The sequence below is a fragment of the Tachypleus tridentatus genome, unplaced genomic scaffold (assembly GCF_004210375.1).
Source record: "Tachypleus tridentatus isolate NWPU-2018 unplaced genomic scaffold, ASM421037v1 Hic_cluster_2, whole genome shotgun sequence".
Classification (NCBI taxonomy): domain Eukaryota; kingdom Metazoa; phylum Arthropoda; class Merostomata; order Xiphosura; family Limulidae; genus Tachypleus; species Tachypleus tridentatus.
The window spans coordinates 13,806,857-13,829,177 of record NW_027467782.1 but is presented as its reverse complement, the minus strand read 5'-3'; the positions used below and the strand labels follow the sequence as shown (position 1 = coordinate 13,829,177).

General features: G+C 35.9%; 1 protein-coding gene across 4 annotated transcripts in view; it reads right to left on the bottom strand.

Annotated features, from left to right (window-relative positions):
* The window catches only part of LOC143242162 (sodium- and chloride-dependent GABA transporter 1-like), a 532,318-nt gene that overhangs the window by 206,697 nt on the left and 303,300 nt on the right, over window positions 1-22,321 (bottom strand). The window lies entirely within an intron of this gene.

The window sequence follows — 22,321 nt, the reverse complement described above, 5'->3', positions numbered from 1 at the left end:
GGGGTTTAGCAGGAGGCAAATGTCTCTAGCAACGGGGGGTTAGCAGGGAGTGAAATGTCCCAAGCAACGGTGGGAAGTCATGCGTGAAATGTCCCTAGCAACGGGGGTCAGACTGTGTGTGAAATGTCCCTAACAACAGGAGGAAAGCAATGAGGGAAATGTCTTTAGCAACGGTGGTGAGCAATGTTGGAAATGTCCGTTGCAACGGGTTATGCAATGAGGGAAATATCCCTAGCAACGTCAGTAAGCCATGTGGGAAATGTCTCTAGCAACGGAGAGAAAGCAGTGGGGGAAATGACCCTAGTAACGGGTTGTAAGTAGTGAGAGAAATACCCCTCACAACGGAGGGTAAGTAGTGGGGGAAATGTTCTTAGCAACGGGCTATTCTGTTGGGGAAATTTCTCTTGAAACGGGGGGTAAGCAGACTGGGAAATGTCCATTCCAACGGTTGTTAAGCAGTGGGTGAAATGTTCCTAGCAACAGGGGGGTAAGCAGTGGGTAATAATCGGCAGTAATCCATGTGGGAAAAGTCTATAGCATTGGGGTGTAAGCAGTGTGGTAAATATCCATAGCAGCGGGGGTAAGCAGTGTGTGAAATGTCCCAAGCAACCGGGTGTAAGCAGTGTGTAAATGTCCCTAGCAACGGGAGGGTAAGCAGTGTGGGAAATATCCCTAGCAATAAGGGGTAAGCAGTGTGTGAAATGTTCCTAGCAACAGCGTTCAAGCTTTTTGTAAAATATCCGTAGCAACGGGAGGTATGCAGTGAGAGAAATGTCCTAATCAACGTGGGTAACCAGTGTGGGAAATGTTCCTAGCAACGGTGGTGTAAACAGTGGGGGATATTTCCATAGCAACGATGTGGAAGCAGTGTGGGAAATGTCCCTAGCAAAGGAGATTAAGCAGTGGTGGAAATGTCCCTAGCAACAGGGGTAAGCAGTGGTGGAAATGACTGTAGCAACAAGGAATTAGCAGTGAGGGAGATGTCCATGGCAATGGGGATTAAGCAGTGGGTGAAATACACCTAGCAACGGGGTGTTTAACAGTGTCAAATGTCCCTAGCAACGGATGGTAAGCAGAGAGGGAAATGACCCCATCAACGGGGGTAAGCCATGTGCGAAATGTCCCTAGCAACGGGGGTAATTAGTGTGAGAAATGATACTAACAACAGGGGATATGCAGTGTGGGAAATGTCACTACCAACGGTGGGTAAGCAGTGGAAGAAATGTCCCTAGCAACAGGGGTAAGCAGTAGTGGAAATGACTGTAGCAACAGTGAATTAGCTGTGAGGGAGATGTCCCTGGCAACGGAGATAAAGCAGTGGGTGAAATATACCTAGCAACGGGGTGTTTAGCAGGGTCAAATGTCCCTTGCAACGGATGATAAGCAGAGGGGTAGATGTCCCTAGCAACGGGGTAAGCCATATGGGAAATGTCCCTAGCAACGGGGAGGTTAGCAGGGAGTGAAATGTCCCTAGTAATGGAGGTAAATCATGTGTGAAATGTCCTTAGCAACGGGAGGTAAGTAGTGAGGGAAATGTCTTTAGCAACGGGGGTGTAAGAAGTGAGGGGAATTTCCCTAGCAACGGGGGAATGCAGTGGAGGAAATGTCCCTTGCGAACGTGGGTAAGCAATTAAAAATTTCCATAGCAACAATGGGGTAAGCAAGAGGAAATTTCCCTTGCAACGGGGAGTAAGCAGTTAGAGAAATGTCCCTAGCAATGGAGGGTAAGCAGTGGGTGAAATGCCCCTAGCAACGGGGTGTAGTATTGGGGAAATGTCCCTAACAACGGGGGGTAAGCAGTGAGGGAAATTTCCGTAGCTACAGGGTAAGCAGTGAAATGTCCCTAGACACGGGGTTAAGCAGTGTATGAAATGTCCCTAGCAATGGGGGGTTAGCAGTGGGGGAAATGTCCCAAGCAACGGGGGGTAACTAGTGGGTCAATTGTCCCTAGAAACGGGGGTAAGCAGTGGGGGAATGTTCCAAGCAAACGGGGGTAAGCAGTGTATAAAATGTCCCTAGCAACGTTGGGTAAGCAGCGTATGAAATTTCCCTAGCAATGGGGGGTAAGCAGTGAGGGAAATGTCTTCAGCAACGGGGGTAAGGAGTGTGGGAAATGTCCCCAGCAACGGGGATGAAAGCAGTGTGGAAATGTCCGTAGCAACGGGGGTAAGCAGAGAGGAAATGCCCATAGAAACGGGAATAAGTAGTGTTCGAAAAGTCCCGAGCAAAGAGGGGTAAGCAATGTCCGAAATGTGCAATGGAGGATAAGCAGTAGGTGAAATGTCCCTAGCAACGGGTAGTAAGCCGTGCGTGAACTGTCCCTAGCAACGGGGTAAGTCATGTCGTAAATGTTCCTAGCAACAAGGGTAAGCAGTGGGTAAATTTTTCCTTTCAAGTATTCAGTCTGGAAATGTCCCTAGAAACGAGGGTAAGCCAGGTGTGAAATGTTTCTAGCAACGGGGGGTAAGCCATGTGGGAAATGTTCCTTGCAACTGGGGGGTAAGCAATGAGGGACATGTCCCTAGGAACGGAAGTAGGCAGTGTCGTAAATGCCCCTAGCAACGGTGTGTTTTCAATAGGAGAAATTTCCCTAGTTACGGGGTAAGCAGTTGGGGAAATGTCCCTAGCAACGGGGACTAAGCAGTTGGGGAAAAGATCCAATGCCTAAATTTTTGCTGTGGGAGAAAACAGGAGCGCGCCGATAAAAACCCACCAAAAAAGGTAAAAAAGTTTTACCTGTCCTGTGCCCGAGACCTAAAAAAGAAAATAGATAGTATTAACGTGAGTTTTGTCCTTTAAGTACTTTGTTGTGTGACTTGTGATTCTTGAAATATGTTGTAAGGTGAAATATATTTGGTTGGTGCACTAGTTAATTTGTAGAGTGATGCCGTTAGTTTGTTTATGTTTTCTGCTTTTAAATAGTATTTGTGTGATATTTTTCTGTATATGTCCAAACTTTTATATATATAAGTATGAAAGAGAGATGAAATTATTGGTAATAGTAAATTTGAGAAATATTTTCACAAAAGTATCTTTTCTATTTTGAAATAAACTTAATATTAAAGGTAAAATATTTATTAATATTAAGTCTTAACATGTACTAAGGCCGGGCATGGCCAGTTGGTTCAGGCGCTCGACTCGTAAACATGCCTCTCTTTCAGCCGTGTGGGCGTTATTATACGATAGTTACTCACTCTATTTCTTGGTAAAAAGTAGCCCAGGAGATGGCGGTGGGTAGTAGTGACTAGCTGCCTTCCCTGCAGCCTTACACTAAATTAGGTACGGCTAACGCAGATCGCCATTTGTAGTTTTGCTCCAAAATTCAGAAAACAAACCATATATTAGAGATTAAAATATTGTGTAAGTTTTGAGTCACACTATTACTACTTCTTGTAAAATTATTTTTATTAAACTTGTATAATTTATATGGTATTTGAATTATTATTGTCAATAACAACTCGGTGAAAATGAATTAAACCTACTATTTATGATAAATATGTAAAGTTCCCCATTGGCACAGCGGTATGTCTGCATACTTATATTGCTAAAAACCGTGTTTCGATAGTCGTGATGGGTAGAGCACAAATATCCCTTTGGTTTCTTCTCCCGAGTGCGGCGGTAAGTCTATGGATTCACAATGCCAAAATCAGAGGTTCAATTCCCCTCGTTGGGCTCAACAGATAGCCAGATGTGGCTTTACTATGAAAAACACTTTTTGGCCAAGTGTGTTAAGGCATTTGACTCGTAATCCGAGAGTTGCGGATTCGAATCCCGGCCGCAACAAACACGTTCGCCCTTTCAGCCATGGGAGCATTATAATGTGACGGTCAATCCCACTATTCGTTAGTAAAAGAGTAGCCCAAAAGTTGGCGGTGGGTGGTGATGACTAGCTACCTTCCCTCTTGTCTTACACTACTAAATTACGGACGGCTAGCACAGATCTTTGTAGAAGTAATAGTTTTCTTTTATTGTTTCTTTAAAAGTTAAAAAATGTTTATTTTGTTAAAACACGTTGTCATAATGAGATATTTCTTCATAACTTCCTGGTTTTTATTGTATCAAACAGCTTTGTTTTTTTCGGAAAAGCTTTTCCAGGAGGTGGCAACAATTGTTGTAACGATTTAGTATGTTAATATTTCTTTGTCAAAATCTTATATTTACATAAAATCACACATATGACAGAGTGGTATTGTTTTGGTAAAATAGTTAACAATTCCATATATATGTATATTTACTTTTACGAAATTATTCCCCTCTTCTTTGAATGATAACATCACGTAGACATTCTATGTACCCAATATTATAACTAAAGTAAAAGTTCTTACTAAAACATATCTAAATAGAGCTTGTTTGTTTTTTTTTTAATTTCGCGCAAAGCTACACGAGGGCTATCTGCGCTAGACATACATAATTTAGCAGTGTAAGATTAGAGGTAAGACACCTACCATCAACTCTTGGGTTACTCTTTTACCAACGAATAATGAGATTCAACGTCACATTATAATGCCTCTAAGGCTGAAAGGGCAAGCATGTTTGGTGCGACAGAGATTCGAACCCGCGATCCTGGGATTACGAGTCAAACGCCTTAACCCACCTGGCAATGCCGGGCTTCTAAACAGAGATTTTCCAAAGTTTAGTTTTAAGAGACAGATTCTAACACTATGAAGAAAACGTTTACTCAGAAATTCTATGCTTACATAATTGTATTAAGTTATACGACTGAATGTTACTGGGCACCACTATTTTCATATTAAGATACCATTGAAATTTCAAATGCATTTTAACATGTCTACTTGGTGATTCTAATACATAGTGGGGAATTAATCAGTAGTTTGTTTTAGATTATCTTATAATAATAATAATTTTATACAAATCTTTCTTTACTGTTGGACGCTCAACTACAAGTCTAAAGATCACGGGATCGAACCCGGTCACACCAAACATGGTCGTTCTTTCAGTGATAGCGTTATAAAGTGACAGTCAATCCCTGTATTTCTTTGTAAAAGAGTATCCCAAATGTTGGCCTTGGGCAGTCGTAACTAGTTGCCTTTTCTCTGGTCTTACACTGCTAAATTAGGGACGGCTGGCGCATATAGTTATCGTGCAGCTTTCCTTTAAATTGAAAAACAAAGAAACAAACTTTACTAGTAGTGTATTATGGGTTTCTCGTAAGAAGAAAAATTGTGATACGAGTTAGGGATTTCAATATAACTTCAATCCCTTTACACGGGTTTAAGATGGGCTCAAACATTCAGACAAATAAAATTGAATGACTGTGTTTCCTCAAGTATATGATTTGAAAATTAGGAACACCAAGCGTTGGAAGCCATCTCGTTACTTTCCGCGAAATTAAATAACAAACAAACATATCGGTATTTCTACCACACACCTGTGTGCTTCACGTCATCACGAAGAAGAACTAAAGATCTTCAATTATAAAACGTTATGTGTATGAAAACAGCTTTCCGCTTGTACAGCGGTAAGTCTACGGATTTACAATCAGGGGTTCAATTCACCTCGGTGGGCTCAGCAAATAGCTCGATGTGGCTATTTGTTAGAAGAAAATATACACACATACTCTCAAATCGTTAGTTCAATATATTCTGCACACAAAATTTTGTTTTTTTCAAATAACAGAAAAGTAATTTGTCAAAATAAAACAAATGTTTTAATGTAAGATAATAATAATATTTGATCATGAAAACGTTAGCGGTTCTAAATAAAAGAATTGTTATCAAGTGAGCGAATGTTTGTTACCGAAATGTTACTATTATTCATATATGAAATTTACACTGAACGTTTGGTAAAGAAAACTTTTTAAAAATTCCTGTCAATATTTTTGTGCTCTAAAGAAAACTTACCAGACAGTGGGCAGGATTCATTACATATAAAAATTAAGTACCATAATGAGTGAAGAAACTAATTATAAAGCTTGAAACGGTAAGTGAATGGCAGTTAATCAGGGAGGGTTTGTTTGATTTCTGTTATATATCCTTACAGCTTTGGTGAGTCGAAGTTAATATAATTAAGTGTTTCATGCTGAGTTGTATAATAAGTTAAATATCTTGAAGAAAATGGTGAGATATTTGACTCAGTGGGAAGGTTGCTCGTCATCACCACCCACCGCCAAGTCTTGAGCTACTCTTTTACGAACGAATACTGGGTTTGACCGTCGAATAATAACGCCCCCTTAGCTCAAAGAGTGAGCATGTTAGGTGCGACGGGAATACGAACCCGCGACCCTTACACTACGAGTCGAATGCATTAACCTTCCTGTCCATTCCGGGCGCTGTTTAGTATTAAAATGCATTATAAATGCAAGAAATATCGTATTTGTATCTCACAACAACTGGTACGTGTATTAACGTTTTAAAACGTTATTCTGTACTTATCAATAAAAGTGTTAATACCCATACCAGCCGTTCTGAGATACATTTTTATTTTAAGTGGATTTCTCGTCATGAATAAATATCGTATTTATTGAATTAAAAGTTTAAATATGTTAAATCAAGATTATTGTTGGGCTTAAAGAATTATACACATTACTATTATTGTTAACTTACATTTGAAGATTTTTTCTGTTTTACGAAATCGGTAGAGTAAGTAAACTGATTTTAAATACGACTCTCTGTCTTGAGATCCAACTGAAGTGGTTCCGAAGGCTACGCTCCCCTCGGTTTCAAAATGTACAATTACAAGATTCGCTTGGTGGACAGCACTCATTTCGATATGTCTTATTGCTTTGTGGTAAGTTACATGTTATCTTCAATTTCATTATAATTAAAGTATGTGGAAAACAGGGAGTAATCATTTGAAGATATTGATTTCTGTACTCACACTGCTGTTAGAAACATATGCTTTCACGTGAGGTACTATATTCATTTATGTGCCTGCTTACGACACACTATGTTGATAGATCTAATTTCAAGCAAGGTATTAATTTGAGATCTCCACCTTTATATGACGTATTATTTTGGTTCATGTGAAGTACTACGTTCCATGGGTCGAAACATTATAACTGAATACACTTGTCTAAAGAATCCATACAATTATTTGTTGGTTAAGCATGAAACACATTTATAGTTATATCTGTAACCCATTATCCATAGCTTATTTAATAATAATATGTATTTTAATGGTCTTGAAACACGTGATTCTTATTTATTTACTTTTTGTAATGATCGTGCAGCGTTCTTTGTTGTTTCTACAACTGGAAAGAAAAAACTCGGGAATGTTTTGAAAAACCGTGTCGAACACAAACAGCCTGGTGATGAAAAGATAACCACTAATGAATTGGATATATTGGAGGCTATGCCACTGATCACTGAATGTGAGAAGAAGGTCCCTACAAAGAACGTTAAGAAGACAAAACTAATATACTAAGAAAGAAAAAAGTGACCAAACGAACAACCCTGGAGACGATATATGAAAATGACCTAGAAGAAAGGAATACATTGGTTCGAAATTCAATTACGTTCTTATTCATCTTACGTTCTAATTAATATTTGGTACAAGTAAATTCACATTTTTACAGTTAAAAAATTCCATTTTAATGTATGTATACTACGTCAAACTACGTGTACAATATCAAACAGATGTTGCATGTTTAAAATCAGTGTTGTTAATACCTTGGGTTATCCCCAACTACTGAAAAAGATGCGTTCAGAAAATCTTTAATGTTCAGAGTCATTTGAATGCATGCGATGTTTTTTCCAAAATAGACCTACCTACACGTGTTAGATGCTATTGAGGTCTGATAAGTCTGATTATCTTTTCTAATGTCCATAGCATTAATAACATGTGGAAAACATAAAGATCAGAATGCCCTTTCGTGATTTTTCATTCACATACATACTACTACTACTGATATTGAATTATTGAATATTTTAAAGCACCATAAAATGCGTGATTTACTCCAAAGTTGCACAAAAATAAGACAGTTCGAATACCATTTCTCTCTGTAACATAAAGTAAATAACCAGTCATTTGGAGTTCAGATCACATAACTTTTCATGTTTAATTTATATAACTATAAACTGAGTAGAACACTTGACATTTAATTATAACCGCACTTTCATCTTATCTAGTAGTTCTTAAGTAGTACCACCGACTACTATGACCAATAGAAAGTGTATTTTACCGGGTACGTAATTCTGACAATTGTTTGTAAATATGTGATCAATAAGACGTTTCTCTGGAAAGGAATGGGATTTTTCAACCCACATATATTTCATGATTGATCATGTTAAAATGGTTTCAAAATACAGACGAAGTTTCTACTTCTGCTACCATTACGAACAAAAATAAATAAGATAATAGATGTTTTTTAAGAACGACTCCACTGACACAATTTCATGAACGTATAATTTTGTGGATGTTTTCCTTCTATCTAATACAAAGTCGATTTTCGTCTATAAGTGATTTTGAGAATTCCATTACTATCTGACTTTCCTTCAAGCCTTCTTTTGGGTCATGTCTGATTCTTTTATATATTATTAATAATATATAAATTATTAAATCATTATTATTAATGATTCTAAAAAAACTATGGTAACAATTATTTGGTGCTTTTTAAAAACTAATCTTATCATCCATTACACAGATATCTGTGTGTTCAACTTGTTTTATACGTTTTTACAGCAGTTTCTTAACTTCACAAATGTGATCAAAATACAAAAAAAAAGGATTGGTACAGTTTTCCATGTTGATGATAACCTCCAGCAGGGAAACTGTTGGTGTGACTTCTAAAATTAACAATTTTTTTCAGTTTAAAAATACCTCTTTGGTTATCCTACACGTTTTTAAGGTGCTTCTGTTTCTATTTCTTCTTTGTGAATATACACTATACTTAAAGCAAACGTGCATCTATACAAATTGAATATAAATATTTTCAAAGTAATGTTAAAAATTCCAGTATTCTTCAGTCATCTGAGAGACTTGAACCACAAGAATGAAAGGATCAGTGCAAAATAAAACACCAGTTTTTACAAATCAAATTATTGTTAAAATTTTTAATTCAAAACCCTTTTTTACCACTGAAGTTCTTTTGCCACATTTAGTCCAATTCAGACATTAAACTTCAGGACGTGTGAAACCATTTTCAAAGAAATATGGCCAAAGAATATCTTCGCTTGAAGATTAGCCGAAAAGCTTTTTTGCTTCACCATCTCAATCATTTAATTTCCATGTTATAAATATATTTTACGATGCATAAAGAAAAAAGTATTTTCCGTTTTTACAGTCAAGCTTCACTTAAAATTGAAGATAACGTAGACCTGAAACAAAATTTTCGCACACCAGTAGCCAAAGATCGACCTAAAGTGGGGTGTATAAGTAAAATATTGTGTTTCTTTACGTTTATAAATTTTTAGTGAAAACTTTGCGTTCCTGAGGTTGATCCGTCAGAGAGTATCTTGTGTACGTTTAACCTCGTTAACAGTTAAACCTTATAACATAAAAGCTAGTAATTTCATAACAGTGTTTGTGTGTTTTTTTCTTATAGCAAAGCCACAAAGGGCTATCTGCTCAGCCCACCGAGGGGAATCGAACCCCTGATTTTAGCGTTATAAGTCCGGAGATATACCGCTGTGCTAGCGGGGGGCAATTCCATAACACTAACTAACAGATGCACATTAGCTTAGACACAAATATCGCAAACATATGGTTAAATTGATAAAATATTTGTTATCAAATTTTTAGCGGCAGTGAAAGTATATTTCAAATACTTTTCAAACAATAAATAACACATAATTTTTTTTTCTTTGTATGTACATCTAGCTTGGTTGTTTGTAAAAGTAAGACATTAATATAAAATTCTAAAGTTATAAGTGATACTATTGTGATCATATTCATAATCTTACGTATACATAAGCAATATAAATTATTTTTAATCAACACACATGGTGGGTGAAATATCAAAGGAAAACTTAATGGCTGTAATACATTTAAAAGCGAGATGGGTGATTTCGATTTAGGTGGTCTTGCTGTAAAATTAATATAGTGCAATCAATGAAAATAAGGCCTAAAATCAAAAACTTTGAAATTATCTGTAATATCACGTTTGTAATGGTCATCACTATATTAACATTTGTATATTCATGCGTCTCACAATTGTACGTCAGTCAACACTAATTCGCTGCTATCTTTCCTTCGTATTCTCTCGCTACTAGTCACTACTTCATTGAGAGGAGTGTATTAAGTAATTGGTTCTTCTCCTACGGGCTTCTATTGTACAAACTAATATAAGAGTGGAACTACGTTCAATTTCGTGGACTACTTCAGAACCTGAAGCAAGCAGTATACTAACGTAAATATAGATTAATTGACCAAAAATAGCCATAGATAATTATTTCTCTCTGCACTGTACGCTCTATATGTAGCTTTGTTTTCTGTTTCTAAGTGAAATAACACTGTTACTATGGGCACAGAGTATACTTATCTGAGTGATGTCGTGAACTGATGTAACATTGTCAGGTGAAAAAAACTTTCTGTAAAAATAGTGATATTAAATTTAATTGTTTTCTCCTGAACTGGGAAATTATAACATGTTTGTATTATGCGGTACCAAATTAAGTAAATTAACCGTAATAAACAACAAAGAAAACTTTCTTAAGATTCAGCGTGAAATTAAGGTACAATCAAACATAATATATACAAAGTTTCTCTTTGCAACTTCTTTCTTAAACCAGTCTTAGTAGGTAATGTATGATATTAATCAAAATAAGACCGATAATAAACATATTATAATACACTAGTATTTGCAATGAAGAACCCGTTTTGTTACGGATACGTTTATTTTTCGCATTTCATAAGCCATAATCTTATTTTTTATTTGTGTGTGTGGGGTAATTCTCCCAGTGTTCCAAGGCCTTAAATATACACCACATGTTATATTATATACGTAAATTCATATATATATACACACAGTGGTACCTCGGTCCTCGAACGACTCCCTTCTCGAAGAATTCAGTTTTCGAACATATTATTTGAAAAAAAAAAATGTCTCGGTTGTCGAACATAAACTCGGTTCTCGAACCAAGCTTGGCGTGGGCCGAAAATGGTCGAAGGGTCGTTCGGGTCATCAGACGGGTTATTTCGGGGGTTCGGGCTAAAATCTGCTGTGAACGTTATCGTTTTTACTTCTTTCGAAATATTCTGATTAAATAAGCCATCATGGGGTCAAAGAAGTATAATGAAAGCAGCAAACCAAAAAGAAAAGTTGTTAGAGCCACAATAGAGGTGAAAAAAAATCTCATAGCGAAGTATGAGAGTGGTGTTCGCGTGTTTAACCTTGCTACACAGTTTGGTATGGTGAAGTCTACAGTCTGCACCATACTGAAAAATAAAGAGTTCATCAAAGGAGCTGATATTGCAAAAGTAGTGACAGTGCTTACGAAACAAAGATCACAAACAGTGGAAGAGGTAGAAAAACTGTTATTGATTTGGGTAAACGAAAAACAGTTATCTGGTAATAACATTTCTGAGACCATCATTTGTGAGAAAGCAAAGAAGTTACATGCTGACCTCCTGAAAACACCGCTGGAACGAGTACTGATACAAGCGATGCCTTTAAGGCTAGTTGGGGATGGTTTGAAAAAGTTAGGAAGAGAAGTGGCATACACAGTGTGATGAGACATGGGGAGGGTGCCAGGCAGAAACAAACCTTATTAGACAAGTTTTTAGTGAGAAATAGGTCAAGTGAGTCTCAAGCAGGTTGTAGCGGTGCAAAGCGACAGAAAAGAGAAAGAACCCCAGAAGTAGAGTTACCTGACGTTTTTATGGAAGGTGACACCCCTTCAAACAATAATAACCCTCTTACTCTCCACGTTCCTTACCACCTTTCACTTATGCCATCAGCTCAAAACTAACTGCTCAAGTTTCGAGTCATTGCTGAAACGTTTGCTTCCGGGAAATTTTAACTGAAAGAAAATGTATTTTTTTTTAAAACACGTGGAGCTTTGGTTCCGAAGCACAATAATAGATTTATCCATGGATGGTGGATCCGGAGGGAGACAGGTGCCCCTCTTTTCTTTGCAAAGTAGTAAAGTTTTCTTTTCCAAAGGCAAAAACTATAGCATAAAAAGTATAGTGAAGTTTGTGACAACAGTGTGTAGAGTCTTAAAATACAAGTTGGGTTGAATTTAATAAGGTTTTTACCGGCTCGATTATTTTTATTGGGATAATTGATAAATTGGACATCAGTTTGTATTTATTGAAAATGGTGAAGCTGGTGGGTTTTAAATTATCGAAATATAGAATTGTTTGTTTATAAGTTTTCTTCTGTCGAAAGACTTGGGGTGACTATTTTCCCACAAGTAGCTGAAGAGAGTAAAAGGCATTTGAAACTGAGATACTGTGTGTTCAAGCACTCAACTCCTGCCCCTTAGCTGATTCTCCATAGTTGCTGACTAGTTTGATATCTGCGTTTGGATCATGTCTGATAGATAGAATATCCTCAATGTTTTTGGGAGCTGTTACAACTTGATGGTAATGCAAAAATCTGGTAATGAGTAACATTTTTAGTTTTTTTAAGTTTGATTTTTAAGGTTTTGGTTTTAATTTGTGTATGTATGTGTATATATATATATAGTCACTGTCAAGCTTTTAAGAGTTTCATCTATTTCAAGGGCTTAACATGTCCTTGTGATTAGGATGCTCCTCTCGCAATCTGGGGGAGGGGTCACAGGTCGGAATTCCATCACAGAAAATGCTGTCCTTTTCTGCCGTAGGCTATCGTTTATAATTCGGGGCAACTAACGCAGGTATCTCAGGTATAGTTTTGTTTATAATTTAAGAAAAAAAAATTTGATAAAAAAATTTAGTAATTATATTATTCAAAACTTCGCCTCTGTTTGGTTTGCCGACTTGATCACAAAGATGAACACTGATAATTAGTTAAGTGAGGATATCACTAGGGGTTCAGATGGGTGTGACTGTTTTTACACGCAATTATCCGTTTTTCGAAACGCGCGAAGGACAAACAATCTAGATGTGAACTAAACATACTACCTCAGGGTATTCAAACATACACGGTACACGACTACTTCTTATATACCTGATGCTAATGTAATAGGCGGTTTTTATTGTTTCAGACTGAACATACACTAGACAGGAGTTCAGTCTGTTACCACACTTACAGAGTCTAATGGGTTATTGTTGTGTTAGAATAAGTAGGCTAATAAATAACGAAACAAACGGCATTCTTGGCCTTAATGTGACCAAATTTGATAAGTGTAACCTGTAAGAAAACTATGCTTTCCTTTGTAAATGTGAACAGGGGCTTTGAAGCAATAGAATTGATATGTGTAATAGACGTTGCCATGGTGGCTATTCGTTACACATTGTATTTTCATATTATCGTATAAACACACATTATAGATGTGATAACTGTTTTGGAATTACACGTAACAGTGGCTTACCTTTTCTTCTCAACTTCTCATATCTTGAAGAATCTACATTATCTATGTCAAGGTCTCTTCGTGTGGTTGGATGGTAACAGTAACATCGTCTTGAAGTTAACGAGTCCATTAAAGCTACGTGTGGTTAATTGGGCTTTAAGTTCAAATTATGTTTTTAATTGGTTACTTCATATTTTGCGGTAATGTTGGAAATATTTATATTTTAAATAACTCGAAACAGCTTTCTCTTTTGGACCAGTTTAATAATGTGATGTTCCCTCATTACAGATGCTATTTCGAAAGCAGCATCACGTTTCGACAGTTCGAACCTTGGACATCTGTGTCATCAGACTACAATTTTTTTTAGCGTACAATTATCGTTTCTCATCCCTGAGTTCAAGATTATTGAAAGTGGTTGAATAAATGCAAACATTTTACTGTTTCGTAACACAGAAACAATCGATATCCAGAAACTTTTTGAAATATTGGATGCATCCCTCAATAATCTTTAAATCTCCCCCGCGAAAGATTTAAGCACTTAACTCAGTTGGTGAGACACTCGCTTTGCTCGAAAGAACTCAAATATATATTTTTAAAACTTTATTACCATGTTAAAAAAATGTTTCCCAAGTAATAGTTATTTCATGCCCTTGAGACAAGGGCTTGAGGACTAGTACCTTTTGTAAGAGGGAGAAAGAATGTAGTAACTTGATTTGTTAAGATGTGTATTAACAGCAGTAATTAATGGGTCACTAGATAACTAGAGAAGACAAACCTAATAAATAATGTGTTAATCTTATGAATGGGACAGTGACTTGTTATAAAAACATAATGGTTCCTTGAGAAACACGTGTTGAGTCATTTTGAAAGATGTCCTAATTATGTGATTCAGAATCATACAAATTGAAAACATACTTTGTTTCTTTTACATGAAGGCCCTTGTGGACTGTACAATACTAGAAAACGGATTTCAATTCAAATGGTGAGTAGAACACAAAGAGCCCTTTGTGTAGCTTTGTGTTTAATTGCAAACAAACAAATCTTACTTGAGGACGGATGTTATTTTCATGAATTAAGGTATTTCTTTCTGTTATTTTTATGCAATATTTCCATCTCGCTGTCTTCAAAGCAGGTCATCTCAGACATTGTTTAAAATTAATGACTTTGATTCTTGTTCTATGGTAATCTAATAAAAGCAAACACGAACAACAGTAATTTATTACAATATTTTTCTCTACAAAAAGAAAATAACAATCGAGTAACCAAACGATCAGGAAAATTTCTAAATATGAAGAGAAGGAGTATTCATAATAATCAAAAGTCAGAGAAATTTCCAAACATGGAGGTGTATGGTAACAACCAAAGAGATTTCCAGAAATGGAGGGAGGAATTATTCAATAATAACTAGAGAAGCGCAGACATTTCCAAACATAGAGGTACGGGGTATTCAGTAATGACAAAACAGCCAGGCGTATTTTCAAGTATAGAAAGAAGAATTATTCAGTTATAACATAACAGACAAGGACATTTCCAAACACGGAGGAAGAGATTATTTAAGAAATAATTTCCTTGATTTACTAAAAATAAAGCAAATGTGAATTAATTCTGAAAAACATAAAGATTCATTATGAATGAGACGATAACTCACAATAAAAAAATATGTTGTCTTGCTATGAAAGAAAAGAAGACTTTTCGGAAGACTCATTAAGAGAGACAATGCCTTATTATAAAACTCATGTTAAAGTATTATAAGAGATGTGTTAATTGTTATCGTCCAATAGCGATATCATGCTCAAGAATTTTTGATGAACAAAACAATTTACTGAAATTTGACAAAAATGCAAAGAAAATTTGAAAACAAGCATGTGTTTGTTTGGAATTAAGCACAAAATTATACAACTAACTATTTGTGTTTTGCCCACCACGGGTATCGGAACCACATGCTAGTGGTGTGAGTCCACAGGCATACCATTGTACCGTTGGGGGGTCACAACAAGCAAGTAAACAAAATTATTAATTCAAAATAGGCTTCTTCTTAAATTTCTGGTCCTTTGCATTGATATGATTAACTATTGTCAGATGTAAAGATTACGGACTCTTGTTGATTCTGTTGTTGTTATTGTTTTAAATTAAGCATAAAGCTACACAATGAGCTATCTGTGTTCTGCCCACCACTGGTATCGAAACTCGGTTTTAGCGTTTTTAGTCCGCATACATATAGCTGAGCCACTGATGGGGATGTTGATACTACAATCTCCATGAATACCTTGTATTCTGCGTTTAGTTGTGGGAATGCTTTGACGCTTTGAGTCAATCTGATGTTGAAATTACCCAAAGACATTATCCTTCCATCTGAATGGCCTTCTTACAGGTTCCATCCTCTTATAAGACTTTAAATACTAAATGTTCTCACGACCCCGTCCCCTTAGAAATGTTACGTTTCTGAGTGCAATTTCGACAAATCTCATTTTTATGCAAAGCATTAATTACCTATGTTTCTTTTTCCCCACAATTTCAGTTACGTAAACAGAAACAAGTGTTGTTTATTTCAAACTAATGTTTAAACATTTGTTTTTATATTTGTTAGTGAATTTAGCAAAAAATACTTGAATGATATTTGCGCTCGCTGTCCCTAATTTTGAACTCATAGATTAGAGGGAAGGCTGTTAGTCAGCCACGACTACTCTTTTACCAACCAAGAGTGGATTTGGCCATAACATTATAATTTCCCCATGGCTGAAAGGCCAAGGTTGTTTGATGACGGGATTCAAATCTTTAGGCCGCAGATTGCGAGTCAAGTGCCCAAACCTTCACACTATTCCAGACTTTGTATAAAGGAAATAAATAATTTTCTCCACCCAGTCCATACCCATTAGTCCCTAATGGTGAAATGGAATTACGTCACGATAACAGCCATAAAGTTAGTAACTGTTTTGTTGCAAGTATAAAACAAAGACATCCATCAAGAGAGACTCTGTTTAATTTTATGTTAACACAAAACTCTACCGAACTTAAAAGCTCAGCAAAGCTGCGAATAAAAAGAATGTACAGATGCAACTTAGACATCTTCGAACTAACTTCTATCCTAATACGAGAAGTAACACAATACACTTGCGCAATTACTCCAGATCCATCTGTCGGTAAGTATACGGACTTACAATGCTAAAATCCGAGGTTCAATTCCTCTTAGTGGAAAGAGTGTACATAACTCATTATGTTCCTCTGCACGACAACAACTCCACTATCTTCGTGACTCACGGTAATAATAATACTTCTTCCTACTTAATTATTTTCATTTCGACTCCCACAAAGAGTCAATTGATTAATTCCACCCACGTAGATTTTGTATGTGAATACGGGTTTTGAAAGATTCAACCCATTACAAATAGTTATAAACACAATTTTAAAATAATCATCACACTCACCACTGGAACCATTTGTCATGCTTGACAAATCGTATTTTGATCAACCAATACACCTCTTTACAAATATATCATATATATCCACAAAGCTATAAACCGTGACTATCTTTACTCATGTAACGTTGATCGTTTCAATATATTTGGTCAATTATCCAACATAATGCAGAGGAATATTAGTGTTTAGCAGTTAAAACACTAAGAACATCACACCAGATGTGAAGTAACAACACGCCAGCTTACTCTGTGTTTCAGTCAAAGTAGTTTACCACATCTACTTATTCTCTGTTTCAGTTACAGCTGTTTAAAAGGTCAGCTTGCTCTGTGTCACAGTTATAGATGTTTACTACGTCAGCTTACTCTAGGTCTTCGTCATAGCTGTCTACCACGTCAACATATTCTCTGTTTCAGTTACAGCTGTTTATCACATCAACTTATTCTCTGTTTCAGTTATAGCTGTTTCCCACGTCACCTTACTCTGTGTTTCAGTTTTTGCTGTTTACAACGTCAGTTTGTTTCAGTCATAGCTCTCTACCACATCAACTTATTCTATGTTTCAGTTATAGCTGTTTAAACGTCTGCTAACTCTGTATTTCAGTCATACCTCTTTAGTATCAGCTTACTGAACGTTTCAGTTATAGCTGTTTCTTACGTCAACTTACTCTATATTTCAGTTATAGCTGTTTCTTACGTCAACTTACTCTATATTTCACTAACAGCTGTTTACCATGTCAGCTTACTCTATGTGTCAGTTACAGCTGTTTACTACGTTAGCTTACTCTATGTTTCAGTTATAGCTGTTTCTCACGTCAACTTACTCTGTTTCAGCTTACTTTGTGTTTCAGTCATAAATGTCTACCACGTTTCAGCTTACTCTATGTTTCAGTTACAGCTGTTTACTACGTTAGCTTACTCTATGTTTCAGTTATAGCTGTTTCTCACGTCAACTTACTCTGTCAGCTTACTTTGTGTTTCAGTCATAAATGTCTACCACGTCAGCTTACTCTATGTTTCAGTTACAGCTGTTTCTCACGTCAACTTACTCTATGTTTCAGTTATAGCTGTTTCTCACGTCAACTTACTCTATGTTTCAGTTATAGCTGTTTCTCACGTCAACTTACTCTATGTTTCAGTTATAGCTGTTTCTCACGTCAACTTACTCTATGTTTCAGTTATAGCTGTTTCTCACGTCAACTTACTCTATGTTTCAGTTATAGCTGTTTCTCACGTCGACTTACTCTATGTTTCAGTTATAGCTGTTTCTCACGTCAACTTACTCTATGTTTCAGTTATAGCTGTTTCTCACGTCAACTTACTCTATGTTTCAGTTCAAGGTGTACATAATGACAACAAAACATTCTAAGACACTTGAACTTCCTCCTGATGGCATCAAAACAAACATCCAGTGGCATGTTCTAAGTATTACTTGGTAACATTAATATGCATCCAATGGCATGTTCTGACCGTCTCCATACTGTAGTCACATTACTCACCTATCTGAAGACACTAACATGTACTTTCGACCAAAAGTAATATGGTCATGGCAAGAATTTTATGGTAAAATTATATTCCTTAAGTTATATTCATGTCTTATGGCTAAAACTGTATTTTTTTTTCTCAGATGTAGTTGTGTTATTTGAGCAAATACAATAACTTTGTCTTCCAGTGTCAAAGCTTTGAGGCTTCCCTAAGCCTATGAAAGGTGACGAAAGTTCTGTTTAGGTGCAACGTTTTAATCACATACCTCATAATTGATTTATTTTGGAATTCATCACAGAAGATGTAAACAACAAAAACTGATTTTAAATGTAATTTTCACTCTTATTTTAATCTTATTAAAGTTCTGATTTGAAGGAATGCGAAAAAATGCACAAATACGATTTTTAAAGGTCGTTGTGGATTAAATATTTTAGTGCACACTAAATAACACGCAGTGCTCGTAACTACCTGGCAATGGAATATTTCTCTAGCTGCTTCAGAAAAAGAATTTCAAGATTAAACTGAGGCTAAATTACAAAGACACTAAATCTAAACGGAAAAACAAGCCAAGCTGAAAGTATAAAATAACCAAGCCTAAGGCCCGGCATGGCCAAGCGCGTTAAGGCGTGTGCTTCGTAATCCGAGGGTTGCGGGTTCGCGCACGAGTCGCGCCAAACATGCTCGCCCTCCCAGCCGTGGGGGCGTTATAAGGTGACGGTCAATCCCACTTTTCGTTGGTAAAAGAGCAGCCCAAGAGTTGGCGGTGGGTGGTGATGACTAGCTGCCTTCCCTCTAGTCTTACACTGCTAAATTAGGGACGGCTAGCACAGATAGCCCTCGAGTAGCTTTGTGCGAAATTCCAAACAAACAAATAAACAAACAAAATAAACTAAGCCTAAAATACGAAAACCAGTCAAGCTAGAGGTACAAAAGCAAGAGAATCTCAATCACTAGGTGTAAAAAAATGAAAAATAACAAAGTAACATATATTCAAAAATGTAATTTATAGAAAACTTACAATCTTTATTATCTTTACTGCTAGATTATTCAACGTTATCTGAACTGCTACACCTTCATACACCGGATACAGCGACTTTATCTACCACTAAAGAAATTGATCTACTGCACGGGATGAGGTTAGTTATGTATTAGTTTTTATGCTCAGTTTTGGAAACAACGGATAACACACAATTTGGCAACTAATTAAAAATTCTATTTTTTGTTTCGTTTAAAAAGTATTTAAACATTTGACTGAATACAAAAGATCTGTTGATTTTTCTGATTTTTTGTGTCTGTTTGTTTTGTATAGATGTGGATGGTCTGACAAATGAAGTTGGAACCCCACGTCCCTCAGAGGACATCTTTTTTTCTTTCCATCGCAGTGACCTCTGGTGGGTCTTCAATTATTATCTCATTCTTTCTCTTCCGCTGACTCTTCAACCTCAGGGACATCTGGTCTCTCATTTGGACTCTGTGATCTAACAATGTTGTTGTTGATATTGTTGTATTTAATCTTCTGTTAAATTATTGTAAAACTAACAAAACATTCCTTAAGAAAATTCAGTGGCTTTTTCGCACCTTTTCTCCAGTAAAATTAATCACACACTGCTAGAATGTCATGTTTAATATGGTAAGCTTCATGGGATATCAAGCTGTTGTTGAGACGATTAGCTTAATCTAAAGACACAGCGACCCGAAATATTTCAAAACACTGGTCGTAAATAAAATACAAATCTCCAAAAGAAGTTACTATTTTCAACACAGAATAAACCATATTTCGTCTGTTAGTAAAATGGCGCTTTATTTTTGATATTTCTTATTCTACTTAGTGTAACAGACCAGGATTCACTGACCGAATCGAATGCAGACATTTTTAACTGAGTGATTAGGTTAATATGAAAATTTAGGTTTCAGTTTTCTTTAAGATACAGACTCGTTTCCTGAAGCCCCGCCAGAACAGCGATAAGTCTACGGCTTTATAACGTTAATATCAAGGGTTCTATTACTCTTTGTGAGCTCAGTAAATAACCCAATTTAACTATGTTGTAAGAAAACTACACACACTTCCTGAATGAATTTGTAATTGTTTTCCAAATTACACTTAAAATGCAACCTCTTTACGATCGATAGAACTATATACAATTTACCAAAGACACACAGTTAAGCCTAGTATAATTGTAATGCATGTACGATATTTATGAGGGATTTTAACTCGTTTTGTAGCTCACTATATAATAACCTAAATTAATTTAGGTGTGAATAATACTGAGGAATTTTGAATAGATGAAAATGAGGTCCACAGTGACTACGTCACAGATTATGTTTTCAATTTTATTTTTGGTAAAATACACGAAATCAGAAAAAAATTGATATAATACAGTTAATTTCACCAACACAAATAAGCAATCATAAAAACATTTATTCTGTCACAGAAATAAAAAAATGGCATAAAGAAACATTTGTTATCGAAAATACAAAACAAAATTAGGATCGCCATCTGCCGATAAGTAATATACACTTCTGTAATTTCACAGGTAATTTCAAATGGGAACATTTAACACTTAAAAATAGCTCTCTTTACTTGGAGAAAATTTATAAATTTTCAAATAATTTGAATTTTAAAACTGATGTTTCTTGCTTCTAATTTTGAAATATTTATTTTACACAAATCATTCTCAGTTTAGAACAAAACGACGAATAAATACTTACCATAACCAATGGGCTACTCTTTTACTAAATAATAGTAGGATTGATCGTTACATTATAATGCCCCCACCTCTGAAAGGGCGAACATGTTTTGTGTGACAGAGATTAGAACCCGCGACCCTCAGATTACGAGTCGAATACCTAAACTACCGTATACATTTATACACGTGATATTATTATAAAAATATCAACAGCTCTAACTTTATTCACTGTCTGAAGTATTTTTCTTTGCGAAGTATTTAGATTTAAATTTATTTTGGCAATTAGTTTTTCCGTGTCAGAATTGTTTGGTTATAATTACGTTTAACTTCTTTGGTTCATCAAAACACTAAACATTTGTCATGCTCCACATTTTGTGGTGTAGTACAACAAGTATCATGTGTTTTCTACTGAGCAGATCTGAGCTTGTTTTTAATACCAATATGTTCTCAAGTATAAAGTCAAGTTTGTCCTTGTAAAATAAAAGAAAGAATTTATTAGAATTAGGGACTTTTCATAATTGTTTAGTTTCTTACATTTCCTAAAGTTGTAAGTTAATCTAAGCCTTCAGCCACAGTAGTATTTAACTTAACGTGATTTTCACTTAACTTTGGTCGAACCATTATTATTTTCTAGGGAAGTAACGTTCACCTTTAAAAGGTTTTATTAAAGAATTTTGGAAGAGTTGACTTGTGCTTTAATTATAAATTACTTAACATTGCTTTGCTGAAGTTAATAGTGCTGCATTTGTGATTTATAATGGTTTTACTAATCTTCATTGAATAACATTTATGTTTTAACTTTTAAGAAGATGGGCATTTGTTTGTTTGTTTTCATTTTTAGTGACAGTACAATTTACAGAGTAGAGGAAACACGTAACTAATGAGAATTCAATCAAAGTTTAACAATAATCGTGCATGTTCGACGCACCCAGTTGCCCTTGTTTTTTATGTTTTTATTTTGTGATTGTATTATTGTTTGTTTCTGTGAATATACATTTTTATCTTAGTAGTTCTTTAGACTTCATGTGGAGACCTAAGAGATGCTCAGTCACACTATGTAACCAAGTATATCACATATATCTAGTCAGTAGGCCTAACTGACTACTCAGTAGAATAAAACACTCTACGGAAAAAGCCTTAGGGGTCATAAGAGTGACTGTCAAATTTCATTATACGATTAGTCTATGATTCGGCGGAGGGTGAATACGGTATAATTGATGCCTTCTTTCTAATCTTCCTGGCCTGGAATCACCGGGTGATTAAGGCACTCAACTCGTAATCCGAGGGTCACAGGTTCGAATTCCCGTCACACCAAAACATGCTCGCCCTTTCAGCCGTG